General features: G+C 40.1%; 1 protein-coding gene across 3 annotated transcripts in view; it reads right to left on the minus strand.

Annotated features, from left to right (window-relative positions):
• LOC139471512 (D-glucuronyl C5-epimerase-like) overlaps positions 1-26,985 on the minus strand; it is a 339,447-nt gene that overhangs the window by 228,741 nt on the left and 83,721 nt on the right. For all 3 annotated transcript variants that reach the window (XM_071253878.1, XM_071253880.1, XM_071253876.1), the window contains exon 2: positions 25,557-25,608. The gene's annotated coding sequence lies outside the window, so the exon portion shown is untranslated. The remainder of the gene's footprint in view (positions 1-25,556; positions 25,609-26,985) is intronic.

The raw sequence follows: 26,985 nt of genomic DNA on the forward strand, positions 1-26,985 counted from the left end.
ATATGGGTATATATTACCTACGAAGGCAAACATATCGGGTTCATAAAAATCACGTGCCCTCGGGTCATATCACGTCATGTGACAACGTTGTATTGTTTCCATCATCCGGACGGCATAGTTGAAGTCATTCGAATCTCTTGTGACATGAGTTTGGAATGATGTCACACTAGAAATGACGCCACAGCTGAAGATTGTTGACGTCATTCAAGAAACCGTCGTTGCGCTGATGTTGCAACTTGCGGTCCTTATAGGAAAACACTAAAATTCGTCTCTGTATGTAGACATCTTAATCGGTAATAAACAGAACATCATATTCGTGTTTATGTAATACACTTGTGCCTAAATTCGGGTATTTAGACACTCATGTCATAAACATAGTATGACATGAACACTCGATAATATCCTCTATGACCTTCAGAAGTGTCAAATGCAAACAAGATCAATCATAGAGGAGCACTGACTTATCAAAATAAAATCAATAAAATATTTCTAAAATCATCACACACAAAATGTAACAATTTGTAAGAATTGAAAGTAAATACAACTGTTGAGGTCACCTTGGTTTGAAAAAGAGCTTCAACATTTCTTCCCGACACACAACCTGATAGGTGACCCAAACTCCTTGCCAGCATGTGACACCTTTGATACCCTCCCAGCATCATCGCTGCTACCCGTGGGCAAGCGGCCATTACAAGATTCTTGAAACTGTTCCCCCTAACCCCAAATGTAGTGGCATATATATATTTTTGTGTAGATCTATGTCTACGGGAATGCCATTATAGTGAATTAGGAAAAGATTTACGACTGAATTTCTATTTCCCAGATGAATTCTCTTTTGTTTCATCAGATTGGCTCGAGGCGAACAGAAAAGCACCCAACTTCACCCCTACATTCGCAGTAAACTGATTACAAGATACTTGACGTGAAATAGTGATTCAAACTGACCAAAAAAAAAATAATGTAGCTGCAGAAAGAGCATGGAGTATCAGAACCAGCATCACTTCGTAAACATAGCAGTCAGCTTGATGTAAAAGGCGACAAACGGGATCGGGTGGTCAGGCTCGCTGACTTGGTTTATGCATGTCATCGTATCCCAGTTGCATTGACAATGCTCTAGGTGTCAGTCACCAGATTGTCTTGTCCAGATTTGATTATTTACAGACCGTGTTCAAATAGCTGGAATATTGCCGAGTGAGATGTTTAACATCAAACAAACTTCAGTTGTGAGTGAGTGGGTTGGGTTTAACATCGCTTTTAACAGTATTCCAGTTATATCACGGCATGTCAGCTTGATGTGGGAGGAAAGCCCTTAGTGATGCAGGTCTCAGACGTTTACCACTTTGGTGAAACCCACGAGCACGGGTATGGTGCTGACAAATCTAGAAACATAATCAGGGCGAACCGGGATTCGAACCCACAATCTTAGGTTTCTGGCGTTTGTCAAGGGGACGCAACTCTGCGCAGCGAATTGTGCCCCCAAATATCAGTTGTCAGTGCACAACTCCATGCATGGTTGTTGCTGTCATGACACTGAGGAGCTGTGACTGGAGGCAGTGATGGTATAGAGGTTACCCTGTGTGGAGATTGATATGTGACCTGGCTTCCATGAAATGGATAGAAGAAAATACATATTCAAATAAGATATGCATGAATACAGGTGATTAAAGGTTCAAGTGTTGCTACACATGTTAAAACAATCTTTAAACAATATGTTTTGAAAAATAACATCTGCTGTCACCTAACTAGATATTACAAAGTTGGGTTTGAGCAGTGTTTTGTGTTTATTTTAACAAGAATAGCGCTTGTTTAGGAAAAAGTTGCAGCAACAAATAAAACAAAATGGTTTCTGGATCACCTATATCTCAAATGTGAGGGGAGAGGTTTTTGAGTAAGTGAAAGAGTGGGTGGGTGAGTGAGTGAGTGAGTGAGTGAGTGAGTGAGTGAGTGAGTGAGTGAGTGGGCGAGTGAGCGAGTGAGTGAGTGAGTGAGTGAGCTTGATGTGGGAGGAGGAAAGCCCAAAGCGATGCAGATCACCGACGTTTACCATCTTGGTGAAGCCCACAAGCACGGGTAGGATGCTGAAATAATCCAGGTGAACCGGGATTCGAACCCGGGTCTCAGCCTGGACACTTAAAGCACTACACTTGCAGATGGGGAACACTATGTATTTTTTACCCACCATGAAGACCAACACAACTGGGCCTATACTGAAGTCTTAAAAAAAAATGCTAGCGTAGTTCAATTTATGGATAACAGAATCTGCTTCATGTAACACAGGAAATTTAAAAATATGTTTTAGCTGCAAAAAAAATGACTGACGTGCAGGATTAAAGTGATGTGACAAAGCCCAAGAAACATTTCCTTTAAGGTGATTAACTGGGACAAGTTGGTAACAATAAAACAATCAAAATCAATATATTCTGTTAGTATTGATGAACAACCGTGTCTTGTGGCGTCTTTCACCATTAGGCTTTTAGGTCAAATAAACTATGAAAATTTTTTTTGTTCAGAGTGAGTGAGTGAGGTGGTGAAATGGGGTTTAACGTCAAAGATTATTGCACTTATATAGCGACGAGCATGCATGTGTATGTGTGTGTGTGTGGCTGCTTGTACTAGTCCGGACTGATGCCGATTTATAGTGCTAGGACACTGAGATACCATGCCGCAGTTTAACATGAATACCCCACTCAGACACAGTATACTGACTCTGAGCCAACCAGTCCTCGTTTTAGCCCCTTAGTGCCGAGCGCCAGACAGGGTAACAACAAGTACCATCTTTTAACGTCTTTTGAGAAGCGGCTGGGGATCGAACCCTGGTCCTTCCGCTCTCCGGCGGACGCTCTACCATTAGACCACGGAGACATTCGAGTGAGTGAGTGAGTGAGTGAGTATGCTTTTACGCCACTTTTAGCAATAGTCCAGTAATATCACAGTGGGGGACACCAGAAATGTGCTTCACACATTGTACCCTTGTCAGGAATCGAATTGAGCACTTCCACGTGAACGCTTTAACCACTAGGCTACCCGACCGCCACGTTTTGTTCAGAAGGTTAGTTTCAAGTCTTAACAAGGTATGAAGGTGTTTCCCTTACAATGATGTAGATAATACCTGCCACATGCTTCCTTGACTTCGAATTGGAGTTATTTGGTTTATTGAAACTGCTCAAAATGCCAAAGACATATGCATGTGAAATAAACAAAACATAAAAATGTCTAAAAACCAAAGTATCACACTTGGCATAAGTTTGGAAAACAATTCTGATTTATTACCCATCATGCACATTTATTACCCATCATGCACATTTATTACCCATCATGCCTGTTTATAACCCATCATGCCTGTTTATTACCATCACGTTACAGGGGTTCTACATGTTAAATCATATTTCTTCAGATCAGTTGCAATTGAATGTATAAGTGAATTTAGTTTTTCCCAAATTCAACATCAAAATAAAACATAAAAAATGTTCCTGAAACATTTCCATATAAAACAACACAGAAAACTGCAAATTATATAAAAGATTGTGTACTCTAGGCAACTGGAGACAAAACAACTGCAGTGTGATTATTGATTCTAAGTTTCTGGCCTACTTGGGTTTCGCCCTGTGTCGAGATGTAACAAAATATGTTACACAATGTCTGATTTGATCAGAGCACAATTCCGCCAACATGCAGCAGGTAACAATATTTAGGTAGACTATCATCTGTCATACTCCTGCTCAAAATGAACGCAATCCCAATGAATTGTTTCATCACAATCTCCATTACGACATTGCCTGCTGTTGATGTTGCATTATGGGAAATGGCCATATTCCAAGCACGCACCAAACGTAAATTCAATTTCTTGTTTGAAAATTGTGACCTTCCCTCAGTGCATGGGTAGATGTTTTTAAGAGTCAATCAACACATGGGTCTCCTGTTTTCACTTTTAGAAATTTTACATTTCAAAGAGGGAGCCCACGAAACGCTGTTCGTCCACACTCTGTTAATCCAGTAGCACCTTCTGGACAATGACGGCTGCGAAGGCCTACTTGCATACAAAGAACCATTACAATGTAATCATGATTCGTCAATATTTTGGGAAGTTTGCTAATTCAGACAGTTTTACTTGGAACACTACCTAGATCTCGATGCCCATGACACTATCAATGGATCATGGGTACACTGTCTCAACAGAACTAACAAATTCATGGATCTTTACTAAACTAAATGAACGTGATGTTGGAGGTCAGCTGACCAGTCCTTGTTTTATTATCCCTTTATTGCAGAGTGACAGGCAGGGAAAACAATCATTTATGGTGGTAGCAAAGGCTCCTCCCTCCTCCCCTCACCCCCCCTCCTGTGCATACTGTGTAAATCTGAGCAGCTGCCGTTTTCAGAAGCTTATATACTCACTGCCAAAAAAAACATGAACCATAGAAACATATAGAGAAGTATGTACGTTAAGAGATGTTTTCAATATGTACCACTAAATGACAATACTAAAAATCTGTCAAGTGTCTTTGTTCTTATCATGACATGCTGCATGTGATTTCTAAACTTTACATGCTAATCCAGCACCAGACAATGGTGTCATGGGGTCTATGACGTCACATGTGATGCGTTCATGAGCATCGATTCACACAACATACCAGTATGTTCGTTGTGCCTCAAACCAATCTAACATCTCTTGAAGATGAGAAATTCTTCCTATATAAACCAACATGTATGGTATTCGCATTTCTTTATCAGTGAGAAAAACATCAATGATTTCTTTGTGTTTACAGGTATGTATGTCTGTATGTACGAATCATAATGTTTGTCATTTATATATTGCATCTTTTCCGTCATGGAATGTTTTCTGCAATAAATGTTATCTTAGTTGACAGCTGAAATTGATAGAATTATCATTAAACCGCCCCCATGCTTTCAGAAATGCTTGATTGCGGGCCATTATCACGCCCGTTGTTAGGTGACATCATAGGATAGGGATAGGTGACGTCACGTTCAATAGTGACGTCATCTGGTTTGTTCTATGATGTTTCCATATTTGTAAAAGTGGGTCAGTGACATTCATGTTGAATGCAATAAATGTTTCAAAACCGATATTGTTGTTTATTTTTATACTGGCTTCTGCTTCTGCTAATGATAATGCCCTGAAAAGTAGCGTAACCATTATTATCTTGTCATACGCGCCTTATCATTCGATGAAGTGTTTAATTGTTCACTTCTTTGAAGGAATAGAGAGCAAGGGCCCACATCCACCACTGCTGTGTCATGCTGCAAATGATCACAAGTAAGAAATGTTCGAGTGAGTGAACGTGGTCTTGCTTCTGTTTGGAAACCCTGAGTTGGTTTAATGCTGCTTTGAACAGTACAGTCTTTCAGTAATATCAGTGTGTCAGCTTTAACTGATATGCTCGGAAATCTGATTGGCTGCAGGTCTTAGACGTTTACCACTTTGGTAAAACCCATGAGCTGACAAACGGAGAAACATGATCAGGGCTATAAAGGATTTGAATTGACAATCATAGGTCTAAGGAATGCAAATATGCTCAGTGCATTCGTAGACGAGTCTCAGACGACTGGGGAACCCCTGCCATCTCCAAGAGACAAGAAACTACCTTTGGTTGAATGATGGTCAATTAGGAAGAAACAATTTTATTTAATGTTTTTCTTGTAAGAATTCAGCTGGGGCTTGTTGATTATCACCTAGACCACAAGTCTTATTTTATGAAATAGTGTTGCATCAAAAAAATAAAAAAATAATTGAAAGATTGATTGAACATATTTTCTTAAAGGCAGGCAAATACGAAGAAACAACTGGTCAAGCCTGACACTGACCAAACAGTTCCCAGAACCAGACTTCCTTTCTGACACTCTCCCAGAGATCTTGATCATTATCTAATCACTAATCTAAATGAAAACAACAGCATTGATCCTGCCAAACCCCCTGTCCCCTTGAGCTAACCTACTATGTGCATGCTAAGCCAGGGAAGTCCAGCCAGTGGGCCAATCTGCATGCCTTTGGGTGTACCCGCCAGGTTGCCATGTTCAAACGCTTCGTCTCTGTTTGCTTTGACCTATGGGGCTCAGACGAAGTTGACAGATATTTCGGGCTCCAAGTCACTAAGCGGAATTGCACACATACCATTTGCCGAAAATTCCCAAGTTCCGGATTGTAATGCCCTGGCCCACGATGCAATACAAATTGCATCCCTTGTCAAAATTCACTTGCCGTGGAATAGCTTGATTGTTGTGTCGCATACAAATATGGTGGGATGGCCCTCTGTAAATTGTACGTGGTCCCTTGTACCTGTCAGACACTCAATTATCTGTGCCTACAATGTCCCGTCTCAACCTGTGTTGAAAGGCTCCAACTCAAACTATTTTCGTGCTTTGCCTCAGTTTACCAAAGTAGCACTGGAATCTGGATTAACATCACATAATTAACCACAATCTATCATAATATGAGTTAAATGTTCTTTCAGGGTACAAGACCATAAAAAGTAAAGTCCATGACATATACTCCCAGGGACACATGCAACACGTGTCATCACTGAAAGATTTAATTCAGTTAAATTTATTTTATTTTAAATATCTTGTCACCAGTGAGTGAGTGAGTGAGTGAGTGAGTGAGTGAGTGAGTGAGTGAGTGAATATGGTTTTACTCCGCTTTTAGCAATATTCCAGCAATATCACGGCGGCGGACACCAGAAATGGGCTTCACACATTGTACCCATGTCGGGAATCAAACCCCGGTTTTCGGCGAACGCTTTAACCACTAGGCTACCCGACCGCCCCTCACCAACCAGTGAGACCTATGAAGATCCGGGTTAGAATAGGTCTTAAGCAACCCATGTTTGCCGTTAAAAGTGACCATGCTTGTTGTAAGAGGCAACTAACTGGTTGCAGACTCGCTGACTTGGTAGATACATGTCATCGATCCCAATTGCGTGGATCGATGCTCATGATATCATTTACTGGATTGTCTGGTCCAGACTCGATTATTTACAGACCGCCGTCATATAGCTGGAATATTGCTCAGTGCGGCCTTAAACAACAAACAAAGAAAACCAACAAACAAACCAGTATACAGTCTATATGATGAGAGAGAGATGTGAGTGCCATAAACCAATTGGGGTTCCACAGATTCCTAGCACCTTTAGATTTTCATAGAGGAAGTCAAACTTTCGTAGTGTTACTGTGTGACTCAGTTGATGAGTGAGTGAGTTTGGTTTACCCTGCTTCTAGCAATATTCCAGCAATATCACGGCGGGCTTCACCTTTTGTACCCATGACGGGAATCGAACCCACGTCTTAAGCTTGACGAGCGAACGCTTTAACCACAAGGCTACCCAACCGCCTGACTTAGTTGATAGTGTGTCATCGTGCCCAATGTGCTCATAACATCAATCACTGGCTCATCTAGTCCAGACTGGTTACTTACATGCCACTGTGACATTGAACTGCTGACACTATTTATAACAAGCCAACACTCAATATGGGGTCATGCACTCTTAGCTTGAACAGTCAATTGTGCCATAGAGAGTAAGCGATGTAAGTATGTAACCTATCAGACAGCTTGATCTTAGCAGGGTCTCACATGGCCTGTCAGATGGAAATAATGTTATCTCACATTAATACTTGTAATTTTCACTCTAGTGCAAAGTTGTTCAGCCAAACTAATGCATTTAAGACATCAATTAATTAACCAGCAGCATTCTGGAAAGTGTTTTCCACTTAAACACAAATTAGCTCGCCTGGGAGATGAATTTACCAAATAAAGACAAGACATTGGAAGGTTCAAATGAGCTTCAGTGAAAACTGAATACAACTCCCCGGTGAATGAGTGAGTGAGTTGGGTTTAATACCGCTTTTTAACAGTATTCCAGTTATATCACGGAGTGTCAGCTTAATGTGGAAGGAACGCCAGAAGTGATGCAGGTCTCAGACGTTCACCACTTTGGTGAAACCCACGAGCACGGGTATGGTGCTGATAAACCTAGAAACATATTCGGGGTGAACAGGGATTCGAACGCACAAACATAGGTTTCTGGTGTGCCCAAGGGACACAACTCTGCACAGTGAATCGCGGCGCCTTAGACGACTGGGCCAACTGTGCCCCCACGACTCCCTGATGATTCATGGAAACTTTTCCCAGCACAATCATAACACATATAATTTAACAAAGATTTTATACATAGTGTTTCTTATGTACCAAAAGAAAAACTAATCCCCAGACAAAAAAATGGACGTTGATTTACCCAATTTAGAGTCGGTTACCAAAAGGTGAAATCAGAAAACATAATGCTCCCTTCTGAAACACGGGACAGGATTGTTGCATAGATTATTATGGGGTTATATACAGGATTAGTTGTATTGCAAACAGTCCCATGTAACATAGAGAGGAGGTGATATGTATATAATTGGAGCCTCATCAATTTGGAAGAGAGTCAGAATAAAGGTTTCCTTCTTCCGCAAAGCATCTCATCTTAAATATTGATCTGCTGATCAGGAGCTTGCGAGATATCATGCCTCGAGTGAGTGAGGGAACAGTCTCACATCATGGCATGTCAGCTTGAGGTGTTATTAAAGGTGTTATTAAAGCCAAAATAACCCAGCAGAGATATTTACCACTTTGGTGAAACTTACCAACATGTGTATGGTGCTGACAGACCTAGCATCATAAATCAGACCTGAGTTGGGATTTGAACCCATGATCATGAGATCCCGGCATCAGTAAGGGATATAACTCTGCAAGGCAAAATCTAAGAGCAGTGCACCACCATAATACACCAACAGGTGTGTGTATGTTTCATGATCACAGGTTTATTTAAGAAATCACGATGAGTGCACCCCTCATGGTTTATTCTCCTGTAGTGTTTTACTGTATGATAAACGATCACAAGTCTTATATTTCTTTTATGACATATCAACGTACAGTCTCTTTAAGAATGTTAGTAAAAAGTACACCCTTTAAAAATGTTAACCTGTATTTAAGTTATGATGACTCCCTGAATAGAATCCGAACACGGCAATGTCGTATAAGTCCAATTTATGAACCGGGGGTTAAATTTGGTATTTCCCCCATTTTCTCGCAATTTTCCCATCGGTTGTCTGTAACTTTTCTCCTAATACTGATTGTCATATCTCTCCCACTTCTCCCACATTGTTCGACCATAACGTTTATCTACGTTGCCCAGCTACATCTAGGGGGAACAACTTACAAGACATTTCCCTCGTCCAATTTAGGACGTCATCAAGTTGCGAGCACATGTTCGAATCTCCAGAAATAATGTCATAATAGAACAATGTGTCTCATCTTTGTTCTTCATTGTTCCTTGCGTACCTATCTTATATATAGTGATACGAGTGTGTGGATCTGCTTTTGTAGTCTGGACTTATGCAGGTTCTACATTGCTAGTCAACTGATACCATGCAGCAGTTTCACATGGTTACCTCACTCAGACACAGTATATCAACTCCTAGCCGAACAGTCCTTGTTTAAGCCCCATGATGCTCAGCACAAAGCAGGGTAACAACAAGTACCACCTTTTAACATCTTTCTGCTTGTGCAGTCTGGACTTATGCAGGTTCTACATTGCTAGTCAACTGATACTGAGTTTCACATATGACTACACATATGACTACCTCACTCACAGTATAACATCTTTCTGCTTGTGCAGTCTGGACTTATGCAGGTTCTACATTGCTAGTCAACTGATACTGAGTTTCACATATGACTACACATATGACTACCTCACTCACAGTATATCGACTCCTAGCTGAACAGTTCTTGTTTAAACCCCATGATGCTCAGCATGAGGCAGGGTAACAACAAGTACCACCTTTTAACATCTTTCTGCTTGTGTAGTCTGGACTTATGCAGGTTCTACATTGCTAGTCAACTGATACCATGCAGCAGTTTCACATATGACTACCTCACTCACAGTATATCGACTCCTAGCTGAACAGTTCTTGTTTAAACCCCATGATGCTCAGCATGAGGCAGGGTAACAACAAGTACCACCTTTTAACATTTTTCAGTATCGTGCGCCTGGGAACAGAACCCTAAACCTTCCACTCTCTGGGCAGACATTCTATCCACTAGATCATGGAGACAGTCCCCTTGCCCCCAAACAAGCAAGAGACATTAAAAGATTTTCTCCATTTAATGAAGAATTTCTCCTCATATTAGGATCCCATAAACAAAAATAACACTCTAATTAACTATAAAATTGACAATGATACGAGAAAGCTGCTGAATTATCTAGTGATGTAGTGCTTTCAGTTTTCTTCCAAACTTCCTGTTCAATATCAGTATGATCTCAAACCAACAAGGATCTATCATGTGTTGCCTATGTTCATTGCTGGTGCATTCTGGCCTGTTGCCAACGTAAAACATAACATCACAAAACAGCCGTCCTCACAACAGCTTCTTATGGTTGTTGAAAATTAGTTCCTACAGGCAATAAGCGATGTATTCATCAAACTGGAAGATCCAGCTATTGAAAAAGAGGAGCATCAAAACATTCACATCAACTATAACATTCACAGAGCTAGTGTATTCAACTTTCTCTTCCAACTGGAGTGAGTTTGGTTTAATCACTGCTTTGAACAGTATTTCAGTCATATCAATGCATGTCAACTTGATGGGGGAGTAAAACCTGGAGTGACATTTATCATGTTTATCACTTCGGTGAAACCTTCTTTGGGCGAATATTGGAGTTGAACCCATGATCACAAGGTTCTGACACACCTACGTGACACAAATACACAGAATAATGCAGTGTCTGAGACAGCTAGGCAACCAACACCCCAAATGAAAAAGATTAAAAAGCAACTTCATATTCTGACACAAGAGTGAGTGAGTGAGTGAGTGAGTGAGTGAGTGAGTGAGTGAGTGAGTGAGTTGGGTTTAACGCCGCTTTTAACAGTATTCCAGTTACATCACGGCGTGTCAGCTTAATGTGGGAGGAAAGCCTCAAGTGATGCAGGTCTCAGACGTTTACCACTTCAGTGAAACCCACGAGCACGGGTATGGTGCTGACAAACCTAGAAACATAATTGGGGCGAACCGGGATTCGAACCCACAATCATAGGTTTCTTGCATGCCCAAGGGACGCAACTCAGCACAGCGAATCGCGGCGCCTTAGACAACTGGGTCACCCGTGCCCTCTCTGACACAAGAACATTTCCAGAATACAAATTCAAGCCTTCTAAATTACTGTAGCAATTTTATCATTTATCAATTCTAACAGACCAGATATTTCCTTAAATTCCAGTTGAATACAGCCTTGTAACAAAGAATAAAAGAATTTATCTACAAACAGGACATGTGTTAACTCACAAAACCACCACAAAAATAGTACCACATGGCTTCATAGTTCGCCCGATCTTTTCTGGAATATTCGTAACATTAGATTATAGAGCTCATAATTACAGGGTAAACAAGAATATGGAAAAAAACATTGAAAAATATTTCATAATGACAGGCCACTGAAAAGTCAATAATCAAATTACAACAGAAAACATAGAATACATTATTCTGGATATTGAATTAATAACTGCATATCAAATTCAATAATGATACATTTTGGCAGAGATACAATTGTTTGACTCATGCATGCAAAATTCCCGCATGATGACCTCGTGGTTTCAGACGAGATGGTGAAAATGTGATGGAAGCTCAGACAGAGCGCCACAACACAAATACAAGTATTGCCTTCTGTCTTCAACACAAGCACAAACCGGAACCCAGTGATCATGGGATATGAATATAAACGCAAATGTGATTTAATATAACATATAAATAATCAACAGATGGTAATCGATTGTTCAAAATTGGCACACATCATTGTCATTGACCCATGGCACACTTGGAACAGTAGATATTCAAGGTGAAGGTCATCTGTTCTCAATATCTTGTGTGGCCACCATTAGAGTCCCAAACTGACTGGCATCATCGTCCCATGGAAGCAATCAGATCCCGAATTGTAGCCTGGGGAATGTTCACCCACTCTGTCTGCAGTGCTTGTGCCAGCTGTCGGAGGTTCTGTGGTCACAGTCGCAGTTGTTGATCCAGCACATCCCATAAATGTTCGATTTGGTTTAGGTCTGGAGACCTGGAGGCCCATGGCAGGATCTGGATGTTGTGATTCCGGAAAAAGGCTATTGTCAGTCTTGCCTTGTGAGGTCAGGCGTTGTCTTCATGGAAAATGATGTTCGCCTGCCGCAGAATGGGAAGGACACGTGGTTGAAGAATCTCATCCGTTTCACATTGTGCCATTTAATTCCCCAGAACTTGCACCAAGACTCTTCTACCAGTGTAGGAGATGGCTGCCCACATCATCACACTACCACCACCAAATATGTCCACTTCCTGTATGCAGTTTCGTGCATAACGTTCCCCCGGACGCCTGTAAACACAATGTCTACCATCCGCAAGGCGAAGCATAAAACATGACTCGTCACTGAACCAAACCTCATTGCAGATGCGGCAATACTCTGTGACTGTCACACCATTGATGTTGCAGCCGACAAAACAAGTCTATCAAAACGACACCTCAAACTGGTCGTCTTGCGCGACCTTCACCTCGTAAATGGTTCCTCACTGTCTGCGCTGATATCCCACGCAATCCTGGTATTGCCATAGCTGTAGAGGTGGCTGTGGTGGTTCTTTCAAGAAAGTGACGTAGCCGTATGAATCGGTCCAGTGCTCTAGTAGTGCTGAGCACTTGTGACATTGTAATGGCATGCAAATGAAAACCCAAAGTGATATTGCATATGTAAGTCATGCTTGTGTGATTTGGTGCCAGGTTCTTGCGTGGTTGTGTTTTTCCTTCTTTTCACCAAATTTCTGCAGTGGCAAATTCTTTGCACACAAATCAATCCTTTTCCATAAAAATATTATCAATTCGTTTTTGATATTAATTTTGTACAGGTGTCAGCAAACACTGTCAGATATTTACAATTTGACTACTTATGCATTTCTTTTTTTGCAGTGTATATGTATGAAACATTTGAGATCTAATACTGTTATAAGTATGTGGCTTTGTAGGGAAAATTATCAGATTTAGCAGACAATATCTTTTTCCCCGCAAATTATAAGATTTGTACGTTGTAAACAAATTACAAAGAACTCTCTAGAATGAAGAGAGACAAGGAGAGACGAGTTGCTGGGGCGAGACTCATTCTCCAGAATGAAGAGACAAGGAGAGACAAGGAGAGACAAGGAGAGACAATGAAAGACAAGGAGAGACAATGAAAGACAAGGACAGGAGGTGCAGGATTCTGAAAGTCATTACAATAGAAAAGAGAAGTAATATCTATTCCATTTCTTTCTTTGTTATCAACCTCCAGCTTGTCCTAACAAAATAGTTTAGCCTTCTACATGCAGCCATACTAGCCTAGAAAAACAATAAAGAATGCCAATCTTACTCCAACCAAAGTAGGGCTGGGCAAGCGGTCCAAGATGGACCTCGAACCAAGACGAATAGGAAATCAAATCAAGAAATAAAACTGGTATGTGTGATTCAAGTCCTTCCTCCAACCCATCAACAAGCTCTTCAAAACTAAACAAAGCAATATACATGCTCCACACATTTAAAAATGTGCCACCTTCTAACAGATAAAAATGTCTCTGTTTAGCTGAACATACTTTCCATGAGTGTCGAGACACATTAGGCTTGTCTAGAAATCTGTCAGGACGGAGTTACAACTCCCGGACAGGTGAGCCCTGATGCAGGTGTGAGTGTACAACTCCCGGACAGGTGAGCCCCGATGCAGGTGTGAGTGTACAATGGGGTTGGAAATGAGAGTTTCCTTCTATTCCGGCTTGCTGTAATTCTAATCCTTCATCATCAAGCCACCAACACCATCAGGACAATTAATGGATATCATTTGCTGTAATGTATTTTTATCAACAAAGGCTGTACCTTAAGAATGTCCTTTTTGTCAGGATAGTGTTCCCTTTTGTGTATTGTATGGTGTTAATAACGTCATCTGAACCTGGGCCTGGGATCATAATGGCCAGTTATCATTCACAGAAACATTTCCGTTCTTTTCAAGAATATCAACTCTCAAGCAAGTGTCCAATTTCGGGGTTGTTATTGAGGGATTATTGACTGTGAATCTTGGAGATAGCTTTAGACATGATATCATCATCATCATCATCATCATCATCATATGAAAATGTTGTCCATTTCAGAACACACTGATACACACACAGACACAGACACACACACACACACACACACACACACACACACACACACACACACACACACACACACACACACACACACACTACATCTTTTAAAACAACATGCAGTTGTCCAAGGTCCCCAAACCCTCTGTTTTCAAACCATGAAAATATATTGTTACGTTGACGTAATAAACATGTGATGGAGATCGGTCAGGACATTTCAAGGCACGCTCATTATAAATTTGAGTACTTTTCAAAGCAGAACGTAAACACAAGGACAGTTTCAGGCCTTTAAGGCCTTTCAAGGCCATTTGAAGCCCCTGCAAACCCCGACAGTGCTAATTACCTTGGGTCAAATAATAAACGAAGGTGCTCATAAAACATTTTACAGTATTTATCATTCTGTTGCAAGATAGCTCACAAGGCCACAAGTCAGTCAAACAGCGCAAGATTTGATGACAACAAAATTCTCATTGGAAACCTCATAAAGAGCAGGTGACTTTCAGACACCTTGTAACCCTGACCGCTGACAGAATGATGTTTCTTAAACAAACACTAACGATATCTTCACTGAGTAAATGACCATTCAGACTTTTGATAATGGTCTCGAGCCCTCCGATGATCTTAGCCTCTACAAACACCATCTGACTGAGGTGGCAAATGCAAAACCAGCAGTCGGGGAGGATTTGGCTTCAAGTCAACAGCTCCTGTCTGCATTGGAGTCGGAGTGATAATGGCGCACGGCAGTGTAGTAAGTAACGGTTGTTCAGAGATGACATGAATATAATGTGGAATAGATTTCTCCGATTCAGACATGAACTTCCAGAAGTGTATTAAGTCTCAACATGAAAAGGAATGGAGAGTTTTGTCTAGACGATAGTGCTGTGAGAGGGAGTGCATGTACATGTGTAGAATGCACACCACAATAAACAAACAGCATGTCTGGGAGCGAAAGAATACATTCACAGTCCCTGGCTACACCCTTCACCCCTCCCAACTCACACAGATGGACTTGTCAACGTAAGAAGTTTTGAATTTCTTGAGAATTTTCAAATTTCTTTTTAAAATATCAACTCATGACAGTTATTTGAAAATGGTATTTATAGGCTGATGTACTCTCTGAAATCCCCGGAATAAATGGACTGAAAATTGAGCATAGATAGGCCTTAGAACTATTGATATTTTTAAAAGTGCTGTACCATTTCAACGGCCTGAAGTGAAGGTTGGCACTGCCATCTTTGGAAGCGTCCACTATTTACAGGGGATGTAGGCCTTTAAAAGGAATGGTCTGACAGTAAGGTGGGCTGCTTAAGCGAGATGGCTTTACATTTTGTGAGTGGGGTGTGATTGCTCGGGTAAGAATTCACACAGGCAGCCAGCCAATCACTGTCACAGATGTTCCCTCATTCCCTTTTCATGCTTTTCGTTCACTATTGTAGGTACCCTGGTATACCCCTTGGCCTTATACTCAACATTTGCAGCCATACAACTCAATATAACCCTTTACCCAGAGACTCAACACCCAGAGACACCATACCCCTTACATTATGAGTGATTATAATACCTACCCAACCAACACAATATCCCCGGCAACTCAATATTCCCACCCCACCAACTCGATATCCCCACCACCCCCACCAACTCAATATCCCCACCCACCCCACCAACTCGATATCACCACTCCACAAACTCAATATCCCCAACCCCCCACCAACTCAATATCCCCACTCCACAAACTCAATATCCCCACCCACCCCACCAACTCGATATCCCCACCACCCCCACCAACTCAATATCCCCACCCCACCAACTCGATATCACCACTCCACAAACTCAATATCCCCACCCACCCCACCAACTCGATATCTCCACCCCACTAACTCAATATACCCAACCCCCACCAACTCGATATCCCCACCCACCCCACCAACTCAATATCCCCACCCATCCCACCAACTCGATATCTCCACCCCACTAACTCGATATCTCCACCCCACTAACTCAATATCCCCACCCCACCAACTCAATATCCCCACCCTACCAACTCAACATCCCCAACCCACCAACTCAATTTCTCAACCCCACCAACTCAATATCCCCACCCCACCAACTCAATATCCCCACCCCACCAACTCAACATCCCCTCTCCAACAACACAATATCCCCTCTCCAACAACACAATATCCCCTCTCCACCAACTCAATATCCCCTCTCCATCAACTCTATATCCCTGCCCCACCAACTCAATATCCCCACCCCAATTACTTAGTTAAAGAAGTCTCTGCTCGTAGTGCAAACAAATTGTTTTCTCTTTCAACCCACAACCATGACAGTATGGTTTTAACATGACTTAAGTAATGTAATTAAGCAAAATTCTTTGTATTTAACATTCCAATTATCGAAAAGCGATTCATCCATAAATAACAGGCACTTGATGACATAGTCGAGTGGAAACAACAATATCCCTTATTCCTCAAACAGGCACTCAACCAGAAATAGCTCTGTTCCATTGTCAATTGTTTCTATTGTCAAACTTCCCTGTCCAGGAAATCTCCAAAAATATCCCACACTCCTATGTTTTACTTCAAAAGCAAAAAACTCATATTCACTCTGTGCTTATTTATAAAAATCACTGACTGTAAAAAACATATATTTATTATGCATAGATCTTATTGGAATATCAAAGCAACAAACAGGATTATTGATATAAGCTGGTGATATTTGGTGCATACCACTCTATGCATAATGTTCATGAATCAAAAGGAATTTGTAGCCCCAAGTTTAGGGAGGTATATTATGGGATTATTGTTCGCAATAATGTTGAGGTGAATGCAGCACTTAAAACTATTATAGTTCAAATCAATACTCATTTACAACGTTCATTCCTGTCAACAATACATGAATTGTAAGTAATCCAAACATTGACGGTCTATACAACGTACAAGTATTGACATGCTATCAGGATTTATAAGCCAATAACATATACAAAGACTTCAAAATAATCTCCTTAATCCAAACTGCACATTATCCCGTAGTCAAAAAAACATGTCTAAAGAGGACAAAAGATGCCATGGAGTTTCATCCTTATGCGACAAGCAAGGGCGAACAAGCAAAGATCTCCTGTATGAAACCAAGTTATTATGTTTATTAAGTTCAAGACAGCACATGTCCCTTAAGCCAAACATCATAAATCACCTACACCCAATACTATTAACCCCTAATGTCCATCAGGGGTACTTAGGTGGTAAAAGCATTCAGCATTATGCATGAGTGGTCTCCCCTTTGTTAGCTCTTTTGACACCAGGGGACCTCAATGGCACCATTTTGTTTTCCTTATCAAACTTTCATTGCAATGTTCTTGAATCATCACCTTGAGGTAGTTGTTTTTGTGTGTCATAATCAAATGGAAACTTAGTCATACATTTTTCACAAGGTAAAGGATCTAGCTTCATGTTTTGGATGCTTTAAACTTTTAATTCAGCCTACTTGAAATGTTACATTTCATGGCAATGATTCAGTGTGGAGTGATGGGAGTGATCGAGGGAGCAGGGCTTTCTGCCACTTTCATCAAACCATCTGGAAGCATTTCTGATCAATACATTTTTTGCAAGCTTAAATGAAATTAAAATTGTGATAGCTTGCATAACATTGTTAGAGAAACCATTTCTGGACTCAAATTTCATTTATAATAATCATAATACCGCTTCATTGATCCTATGTTTCAGAGAAAAAAAGCAAGTTTATGGATAGAGCCTTTGAATAATGGACAGTTTGTGAAGACATATACTAAAAAGTGCCACGGTTAATGAGCTGATAGCTCAAACGAGCTTGCCCTTAAAGCCCATGAGCTCTTAAAGTTGAACAAAAAGAAAATGGCTTTTAAGATATATAAAAACAGACAGGTAGCCAAACACTCTCCTTTTTGACAGGGAAAAGGTGTGTCAAACTTTTCTGGCTTATTTAAGAAGATTTTAAACAGGAAAAATGTTTTTATGGGGGTGTTTTTGGAAGGAAAACTATTCAATTGTAAAAAAAGAAGAGAACTGACTCTTTTATGATTCTTGTTTATGGCACAACTCTTATGACACACCATCAATTTTAGCATCTGAAGCTGCTAACTACACACAAAAGCCACACTGGTTCCATATGACATTAATTATTCAATGACGCCTGCAAACATTTGAAAATATGGGTTGTGTGGAGGATGTAGGGCCACGTGGGATGGGCAACTCGGGTACTCAGGACGGGTGGGTGCTGATTTGCAGGAAAGTAAATGTATTTTAATACAGTAAATCTACACTGACTGCCAATATTAATACAGTAATAAGTATGGTGCTTTCAACTGGACAACATATCGGACAGGTTGGAATGAATTTTACCAATACAATCTGAAGCGTTACCAGCCACGGGATAACCATCTTCCCGAGGCAAGAGGGTTAACTGACTTTGATAGTCCAGATTCCACCCTTGCCGAACAAGACTGGAATTCCTGGGCTCGATCGTAGCGCCACCAGTCGCTATTACGAGTTAAGTCCTTTCTATGCCTCTCCTATTGACCAATCAGATTCAACCTCTCGTATCACTTGCATTTGTTTCAAACAAAATGGTGGCGCCCAATCAAGACAATCTTATCGATAATCAAGATCTATATTGTAATAGAACGAGTCTTACATCACAAAGTGCATCAAATCACGTGAGCACCTTGATTAAAAACATGAAAAGATTTAGAAAATATCTGTTGACAACGAGTTAGCAGCGCACATGCTTTGCAAATCCTGCAATCGACCAAAATTTGCATGATACTTTTCAAACCGGATTTTGATTTTGGTGCGCGATTTTGATTGGACTATGCATAGACTCGTTAGTCCAGCCAAAATCAAACTCCATAATACCAGCCTGGTTCGGCAAGAGTGGAAACTGGACTTTTATAGTCAGTTAACTCCCTTGCCTCGGGAAGATGCGGGATAGCAGGCAGCAGCTATTTCGGCCACAGATCAGTATCAAATAGTTTCATACCACCAAAGCCTAATGCGTGAGGCATGGTTGGCCCAGTCTCAAATGCTGCAATTTGTTGTGCAAAGTTCATCCCTTGGGTCCGCCAGAAACCTATGTTTCTAGCTTTGTCAGCACCGTACCCGTGCTCGTGGGCTTTACCAAAGTGGTAAACATCTGATACCTGCATCACTTCCGGCTTTCCTCCCACATTAAGCTGACACACCATGACTGGAATATTGTTCAAAGAGGAGTTAAACCCAACTCACTCACTCACTCACTGAAAGCAAAACAAACTCAGAGCATGCATACATGTAGCATTACTCAAATGTTTCAGTTCAAGAGCAGAGCACCATAAACAAAATTACCATTAATTGCCTACAAATCACCAACTCATGTTCAATTCATCAGGTCATCAAAGGACATTCTTAAGTTTCTGTCAAGTTGAACAATTCCTCCTCTAGTCCTTAGTTCAGTGGCCACTAACCCTGTCACAGGCCATAAACTTGCAGATTTACATTGGTCTCTAACACATTGGTATAGATTCAAGGCATTCTTGAGGGGGCTTTTATGGCATTCTCACAACACCTTGGTCTAATGATTGTAAACAGATCCTGTGATTAACAGTCACCACCTGGCTCCCATGACCCCCCATCACTGATAACCATTTAAGAGCAGAGGCAGGGGACTTAATTTATACCAATTTACCTGTCCGAAACCTTAAAAGTTGAACTCAGAACATGCAAGGACCACCATCAAGATTTCAGTTAACCCATTACCAGCCAAGATTCTTATTAACCCATTATCCCAATATGGTCCCATACACTTTCTTGTATCACATGATTAAAATCAACTCTTTTAAAATCATGGCTGTAATGTATTTGGGACATATGCAAGGGAATGGAGGTTGTTGGAGAGAGAGAGTTCAAACAGAAGAAAGACAGATATCAAGAGAAAGAAAGAGAGGTATCAAGAAATAGAGAGAGAGATCGATCAAACTCAAAATCATCTTTTTTTTATAGAAAAACCAGCCACGGTGGTACATGAGATATAATTATATACAATTTTTATTATGTACAAAATGACAGCATTTAACAAGAATAAAAGAGAGAGAGAGAGATAGATATATCTCAAGATATATATAATTGAGAAAGGAGAGAGAGAGAGAGAGAGAGAGAGAGAGAGAGAGAGAGAGAGGGGGGGGACACAGAAAGAGAGGTATCAAGAAATAGAGAGAGAGAGATCAAACTCAAAAGAGAGAGAGGGGAGAGAGAGAGAGAGAGGGGGGGAGGGAGAGAGAGAGAGAGAGAGAGAGAGAGAGAGAGAGAGAGAGAGAGAGAGACCCAGTTTTTGTTTATAAAATACAAAATGCAAAACAATTGTGTTTATCATTTGAGAAAGTCCTTGCCTTCTGCCAGGCTGACATTCTCGAGTATCTTCCCAGCCATTAGCTAAGCTCAATATCGACAGTCAGAAAATAATGTATGCCAATGACAACAATACTCGCTTTATCTCAATGACGTGCCCTACTACTTATAACTCACTGCATAATGACACAACCTGACAGGCCTATTATCCAAGATGACACTTTGGCTTTTATGAAAACATTAAATAAATTGAATCTTATAGCCATAAAATGTCAACCACTCTCTAGAATATGCCCTCATACGGCAGGAGCAATGAATTTAATCTAAAGGCAATTCAGTCTGAAAACACCAGGCCAAAATGGCCCTAATATTAACATTTCACAACTGAGATGAACACTATTCTTACAAAAATATTTCACCAAATAAAAACAAACTTGACGGAACTTTAGCTTTAATGGGTTATTCTTTTTACTTAACATTATCATAACCTTTGACAGAAATGTAAAAAAATAGCTTTGAACAAATCCACAGTGAGTTGTTTTTGGAAAGTGCAGAGGGTGAAAAGTTCTGTAACAGCAGCTGAAACTTAAATGGCTTCTACAATGAAGTTCTATACTGAAAGACTTCCGCACTAATAGAGTTTAGAAGGTATGAATTCCTTGTATGTGCCATGTGGCCACCATATTGGCTGAGCCTGTCTCCCACACTGGCAAACCAAGCCTAACTCTTCATGCTGCTAGAAAAATGTACTTAGCAGAATAAGCCTGAAGTCTATTTGAGAGTCGTAAGTGTTGACCCAAGCAATATAGCATGGCCATGTGTGCAACCGAAGTGTTTCCTCCATATGAATAAGATTCTGTGTCGAGTAAAAGGCCTAATGGCACATTTGGAAATTACATAACGGTGCTCCTACATTCGGAAATGGCTGATCAATTTTATATTTTTTTCACTCAAGTGATATATTTTTTTCATTTTCACTCCATTCGCGAGCAACATCCTGTAGATTTTTAAAAGTAAACTGAAGACATTGAAATGCTGTTGTAAAACACATCGTTATGAAAGAAATCAAAAGCAATTTTTTTATTCTGGAGAAATGACAGTTGCATTGAAATATGATCAATTTGAAAGAATGGAAACGGAATCCCCATTTTGAAATTGCCTCACAGGAAATAATATTTGCTGCAAAATAAAGATGGGGAATGGTACTTCATTTTCAAAGTGTTTCAGAGCTGATTGAAAACATATTTCACTTACAATTCCAATCGATAATGGAAATATTCTCAGTGTAACCATTAAATCCTCTCACCCAAATTTATAAAACCTAATCTTGCATTGCCCTCATCCAGTGTATAACAATTACAGTTAACAAGTTAACGCCGATTTCATTACCTTCCATTTCTTGTCTAATCATGAAACCTCCATTTATGCAATTTTATGGGATGAGATAATCAAACAGTTCGAATGAAATCTTTTCTACAGTTCTAGTAAATTACACAAAAGAGTACCAAGTTCTTAGACTCTGATCCTCATTGCAATACAAGTGAAGTGCAATGTGGAACAATGTTCCGAACTTTCCAATTAACTTTCCCCAAAAGAAAAATAGTTTGTGAGGAAATCTGGAGTGAACTGAGAACGTACATGGCTATCACGCAGTGATGATTCTGTTGGTGCATTCAGAAAAGTGCTGTATCAGCATCTTAATTTTCATTAATGGATCTGACCTTGGAGTTTTTGTTTTTGATGTTGTCGGCTTTAAGAGAAGCGGTAATTTATGCTAATTTTGTTGAGTACAATTTCTGATTAACTGAATTTAAAAAATGAAATGAAGAAGGTAATGAAAAAGACAAGTAAAATAAATTGGCAGTTTTCGGGCTGATCGTAAACAAGACGAGGTTGTCGAGTTGGAAGAACAGCATCAGGATTCTGTTCATGGCGCCAATTCACGATATGCTGCAGCGGTAATTCAATTCATGACATGACATATGGGTTACTCAATTCATGACATGGCATACGGTTACTCGATTCATGACATGGCATACGGTTACTCGATTCATGACATGGCATACGGGTTACTCAATTCATGACATGTCATACGGGTTACTCAATACATGACGTGGCATACCGGTTACTCGATTCATGAAATGGCATACGGGTTACTCAATTCATGACATGGCATACAGGTTACTCAATTCATGACATGGCACACGGGTTACTCGATTCATGACATGATATACGGGTTACTCAGTTCATGACATGTCATACCCGTTACTCAATTCATGACATGGCATACGGGTTACTCAAATCATGACATGACATATGGGTTACTCGATTCATGACATGGCATACCGGTTACTCAATTCATGGCATGACATACCCATTACTCAATTCATGACATGGCATACGGGTTACTCGAATCATGACATGACATACGGGTTACTCAATTCATGACATGACATACGGGTTACTCAATTCATGACATGACATACAGGTTACTCGATTCATGACATGACATATGGGTTACTCAATTCATGACATACATACCGGTTACTCGAATTCATGACATGGCATACGGGTTACTCGATTCATGACATGACATACGGGTTACTCAATTCATGACACGGCATACGGGTTACTCAATTCATGACATGGCATACCGGTTACTCAATTCATGAAATGGCATACGGGTCACTCAATTCATGACATGGCATACAGGTTACCCAATTCATAACATGGCATACAGGTTACTCAATTCATGATATGGCATATGGGTTACTCAATTCAGGACATGGCATACGGGTTACTCAATTCATGACATACATACCGGTTACTCGATTCATGAAATGGCATACAGGTTATTCAATTCATGACATGGCATACGGGTTACCCAATTCATAACATGGCATACAGGTTACTCAATTCATGATATGGCATATGGGTTACTCAATTCATGACATGGCATACGGGTTACTCAATTCATGACATGGCATACGGGTTACTCAATTCATAACATGGCATATGGGTTACTCAATTCATGACATGGCATATGGGTTACTCAATTCATAACATGGCATATGGGTTACTCAATTCATGACATGGCATACGGGTTACTCAATTCATGACATGACATACGGGTTACTCAATTCATGACATGGCATACAGGTTACTCAATTCATGACATGGCATACGGGTTACTCAATTCATGACATGACATATGGGTTACTCGATTCATGACATGGCATACGGGTTACTCAATTCATGACATGGCATACGGGTTACTCAATTCATGAAATGGCATACGGGTCACTCAATTCATGACATGGCATACCGGTTACTCAATTCATATCATGGCATACAGGTTACTCAATTCATGACATGGCATACGGGTTACTCAATTCATGACATGGCATATGGGTTACTCAATTCATGACATGGCATACGGGTTACTCGATTCATGACATGACATACGGGTTATTCGATTCATGACATGGCATACGGGTTACTCAATTCATGACATGACATACAGGTTACTCAATTCATGACATGGCATACGGGTTACTCAATTCATGACATGGCATACAGGTTACTCAATTCATGACATGACATACGTGTTACTCAATTAATGTCATGACATGGCATACGGGTTACTCGATTCATGACATGACATACAGGTTACTCAATTCATGAAATGGCATACGGGTTACTCAATTCATGACATGACATACGGGTTACTCAATTCATGACATGGCATACGGGTTACTCGATTCATGACATGACATACGGGTTACTCAATTCATGAAATGGCATACGGGTTACTCAATTCATGACATGACATACGGGTTACTCAATTCATGACATGGCATACCGGTTACTCAATTCATGACATGGCATACGGGTTACTCAATTCATGACATGGCATACCGGTTACTCAATTCATGACATGACACATGGGTTACTCAATTCATGACATGGCATACGGGTTACTCAATTCATGACATGGCATACGGGTTACTCAGTTCATGACATGGCATACAGGTTACTCAATTAATGACACGGCCTACTAGTTACTGGAAGACTGGTACCAATGAATCATTTGTAAACTTTAGATGAACAAAGCAAAGTGGCAAATTATGTCCTTGGTTGATCCGGTAAAGTTATTTGCAGCAAGTATTGGTTGAGTAAACAAGGATTGAATCTAGGGTTAACATAATAAGTCCATAGTTAATTAAGAAAGTGTTAACAGTCAACACAGCAAAGTCCTTTGTCAACAAGCTATACTAAATTGCATGTGATTCCGAGGCATTTCATTAGCTAACCACACCACTCCCACTACCAGACTACTGTTTTTCCTCATTGGCTGTAAATAGCATGGGTGAGGCTTGTATCGCATAATTGCGCTGAACGAATTCACAGATTTCATATAGTCTACAATTTTGTGCTTATGCTTAGATAAGCAGTCTGTGAAGTTATAGTTGGGAAATATATTGAAGTCAGTTGTATTTGGGCTTCACATTATGAAGGTTCATAACTTAGGAATCCAAACTGTGTTTTCAATGTGCAGAGTAACCTTATCTGCTCAGCTACCCCTCTCACCAGATGTCTGGAGTTTAACAGCCTCAGTAGCAGTAGCCGTAGTCCAGTCTGTAAACAACCGAATCTGGACCAGACAAACCAGTGATTGATATCCATTCCATTCATTTTATTTCCAATACATATAGGCCACTGGCCTTTGTGGACAAAAGTTGAGTACAGACAGGTTTTAAGCTTTCAGTTTCGCATTTCTTACTTCATTTGCATGATATAGATATTTTGCTAGATTTGTAATAATATATGTATCTGGTGATGACAGAAGCATATTAAATTTATGAACGTTAGAATGACAATAGAACTTTGCTTTGAGATATAGTTGCCGTAACTTGACATACGATGGACAAATAAGCAGGAAGTGGTACTCGGTTTCAACACAGTCTAATTTACAAAGTATGCATTTTCTTAAATTTCAAAAAGCCTACCTTTCTTGATCGTCAACAGACTGCATGCATCAATCTTGTCATTAATCACCACCTGAAACACCATAACTCATAATTTAAAAACTGACAAGAAATAGAACATTTTTCAATTCAACTGTTGTCGTAAGAGAAGACTATGCTTGTCGTAAGAGGCGACTAACGGGATTGGGTGGTCAGGCTTGCTGACTTGGTTGAAGCATGTATTCGTCCTAATTGAGTGGATCGATGCTCATGATATCAATCACTGGATTGTCTGGTCCAGACTCAATTATTTACAGACCACCGTCATTCAGCTGGAATAATGGTGAGTGCGGCATTAAACAACAAACAAACAAACAATCAATCCATACAACTGTTCCACTACAGCAGTGTTTGTTATATGTTTGATGTTTTTTAACACTATGAAACCAGGCTTCTTGTAAACAACTAACACTTTAGCTGCTGGGCCACCCCTCCTTGATTACTCTGCCTTGTCCAACATAAATTGTTTTCCACCGTTTTTGTTTGGTTTTGCAATTTCACACAATTTATGAATAGTTGACAAACAGAAGATTTCATGATAATTTTTATCCCAGCCAGGAAGTAAAGGCAGGGCAATGGTCATCAGGTGATGTGCAAACTGTTCAGTCGCATGAGTGGTGTCTGATGTAAGAAACACATACCGTATTCTACTTAATTAGCGCCCCGCTCTAATAAGCACCCATGGCGATATTTGCAAATATATTGGCTAGTGAACAATCCTAATAAGCACCCCTTCCATTTGATCAATGTACACAATACTTATTTATTTGTTTATAATACGCACTCGTGTTTTACATGAACCCTTAATTATGGGCAATTAAATATATGAATCGTGTATAATCATTTCAGGCTGTCAGCATTAACCACGAAATTTACGTTTTTCAAATCTCTTTTTTTCACAAAAATAAAATTCCAATAAGAGCCCCGTTTTTTTCTAAATTTGAGAGTGCCCTGGGCGCTTATTAAGCCGAATACGGTACTGTTTATGCAAGTGTGGGTGCTGGGTGCTACAAGTTGGGCAGGACATGCTCAACCATTTCCCCAACACCTGCTGTCATCACTGGTTTTCAATGATCCATTCATACAATTAATACCTCTATATTGCTTTTATGTCCAATGGAATTTGTTAAGTCAAAAAAGTTGAGACAGGTTAATGGTTATTAGCTGTTCTGGCATTATATATTTGTTAGGTAAGCTATTTCAACAGTTCAAAATATGTAAGGTTTCCTCAGAATGTAAAAAGGAAGATAACATAATTATTAGTTTTCTCATACATACGGAAAAAAAAAAGAAAAAAAAGAATTGCCAACAGCAAAGGGTAGAAAGCTCAAATGTTTGGTAAGGTAAGCTTACAAATGACCCAATACTTTCAAAGAAGAAAAGTTTCTTTTGAATGAAAAAACAAAGACTG

This window comes from Haliotis cracherodii, unplaced genomic scaffold (assembly GCF_022045235.1).
Source record: "Haliotis cracherodii isolate W230 unplaced genomic scaffold, xgHalCrac1.p SCAF_23, whole genome shotgun sequence".
Taxonomy (NCBI): domain Eukaryota; kingdom Metazoa; phylum Mollusca; class Gastropoda; order Lepetellida; family Haliotidae; genus Haliotis; species Haliotis cracherodii.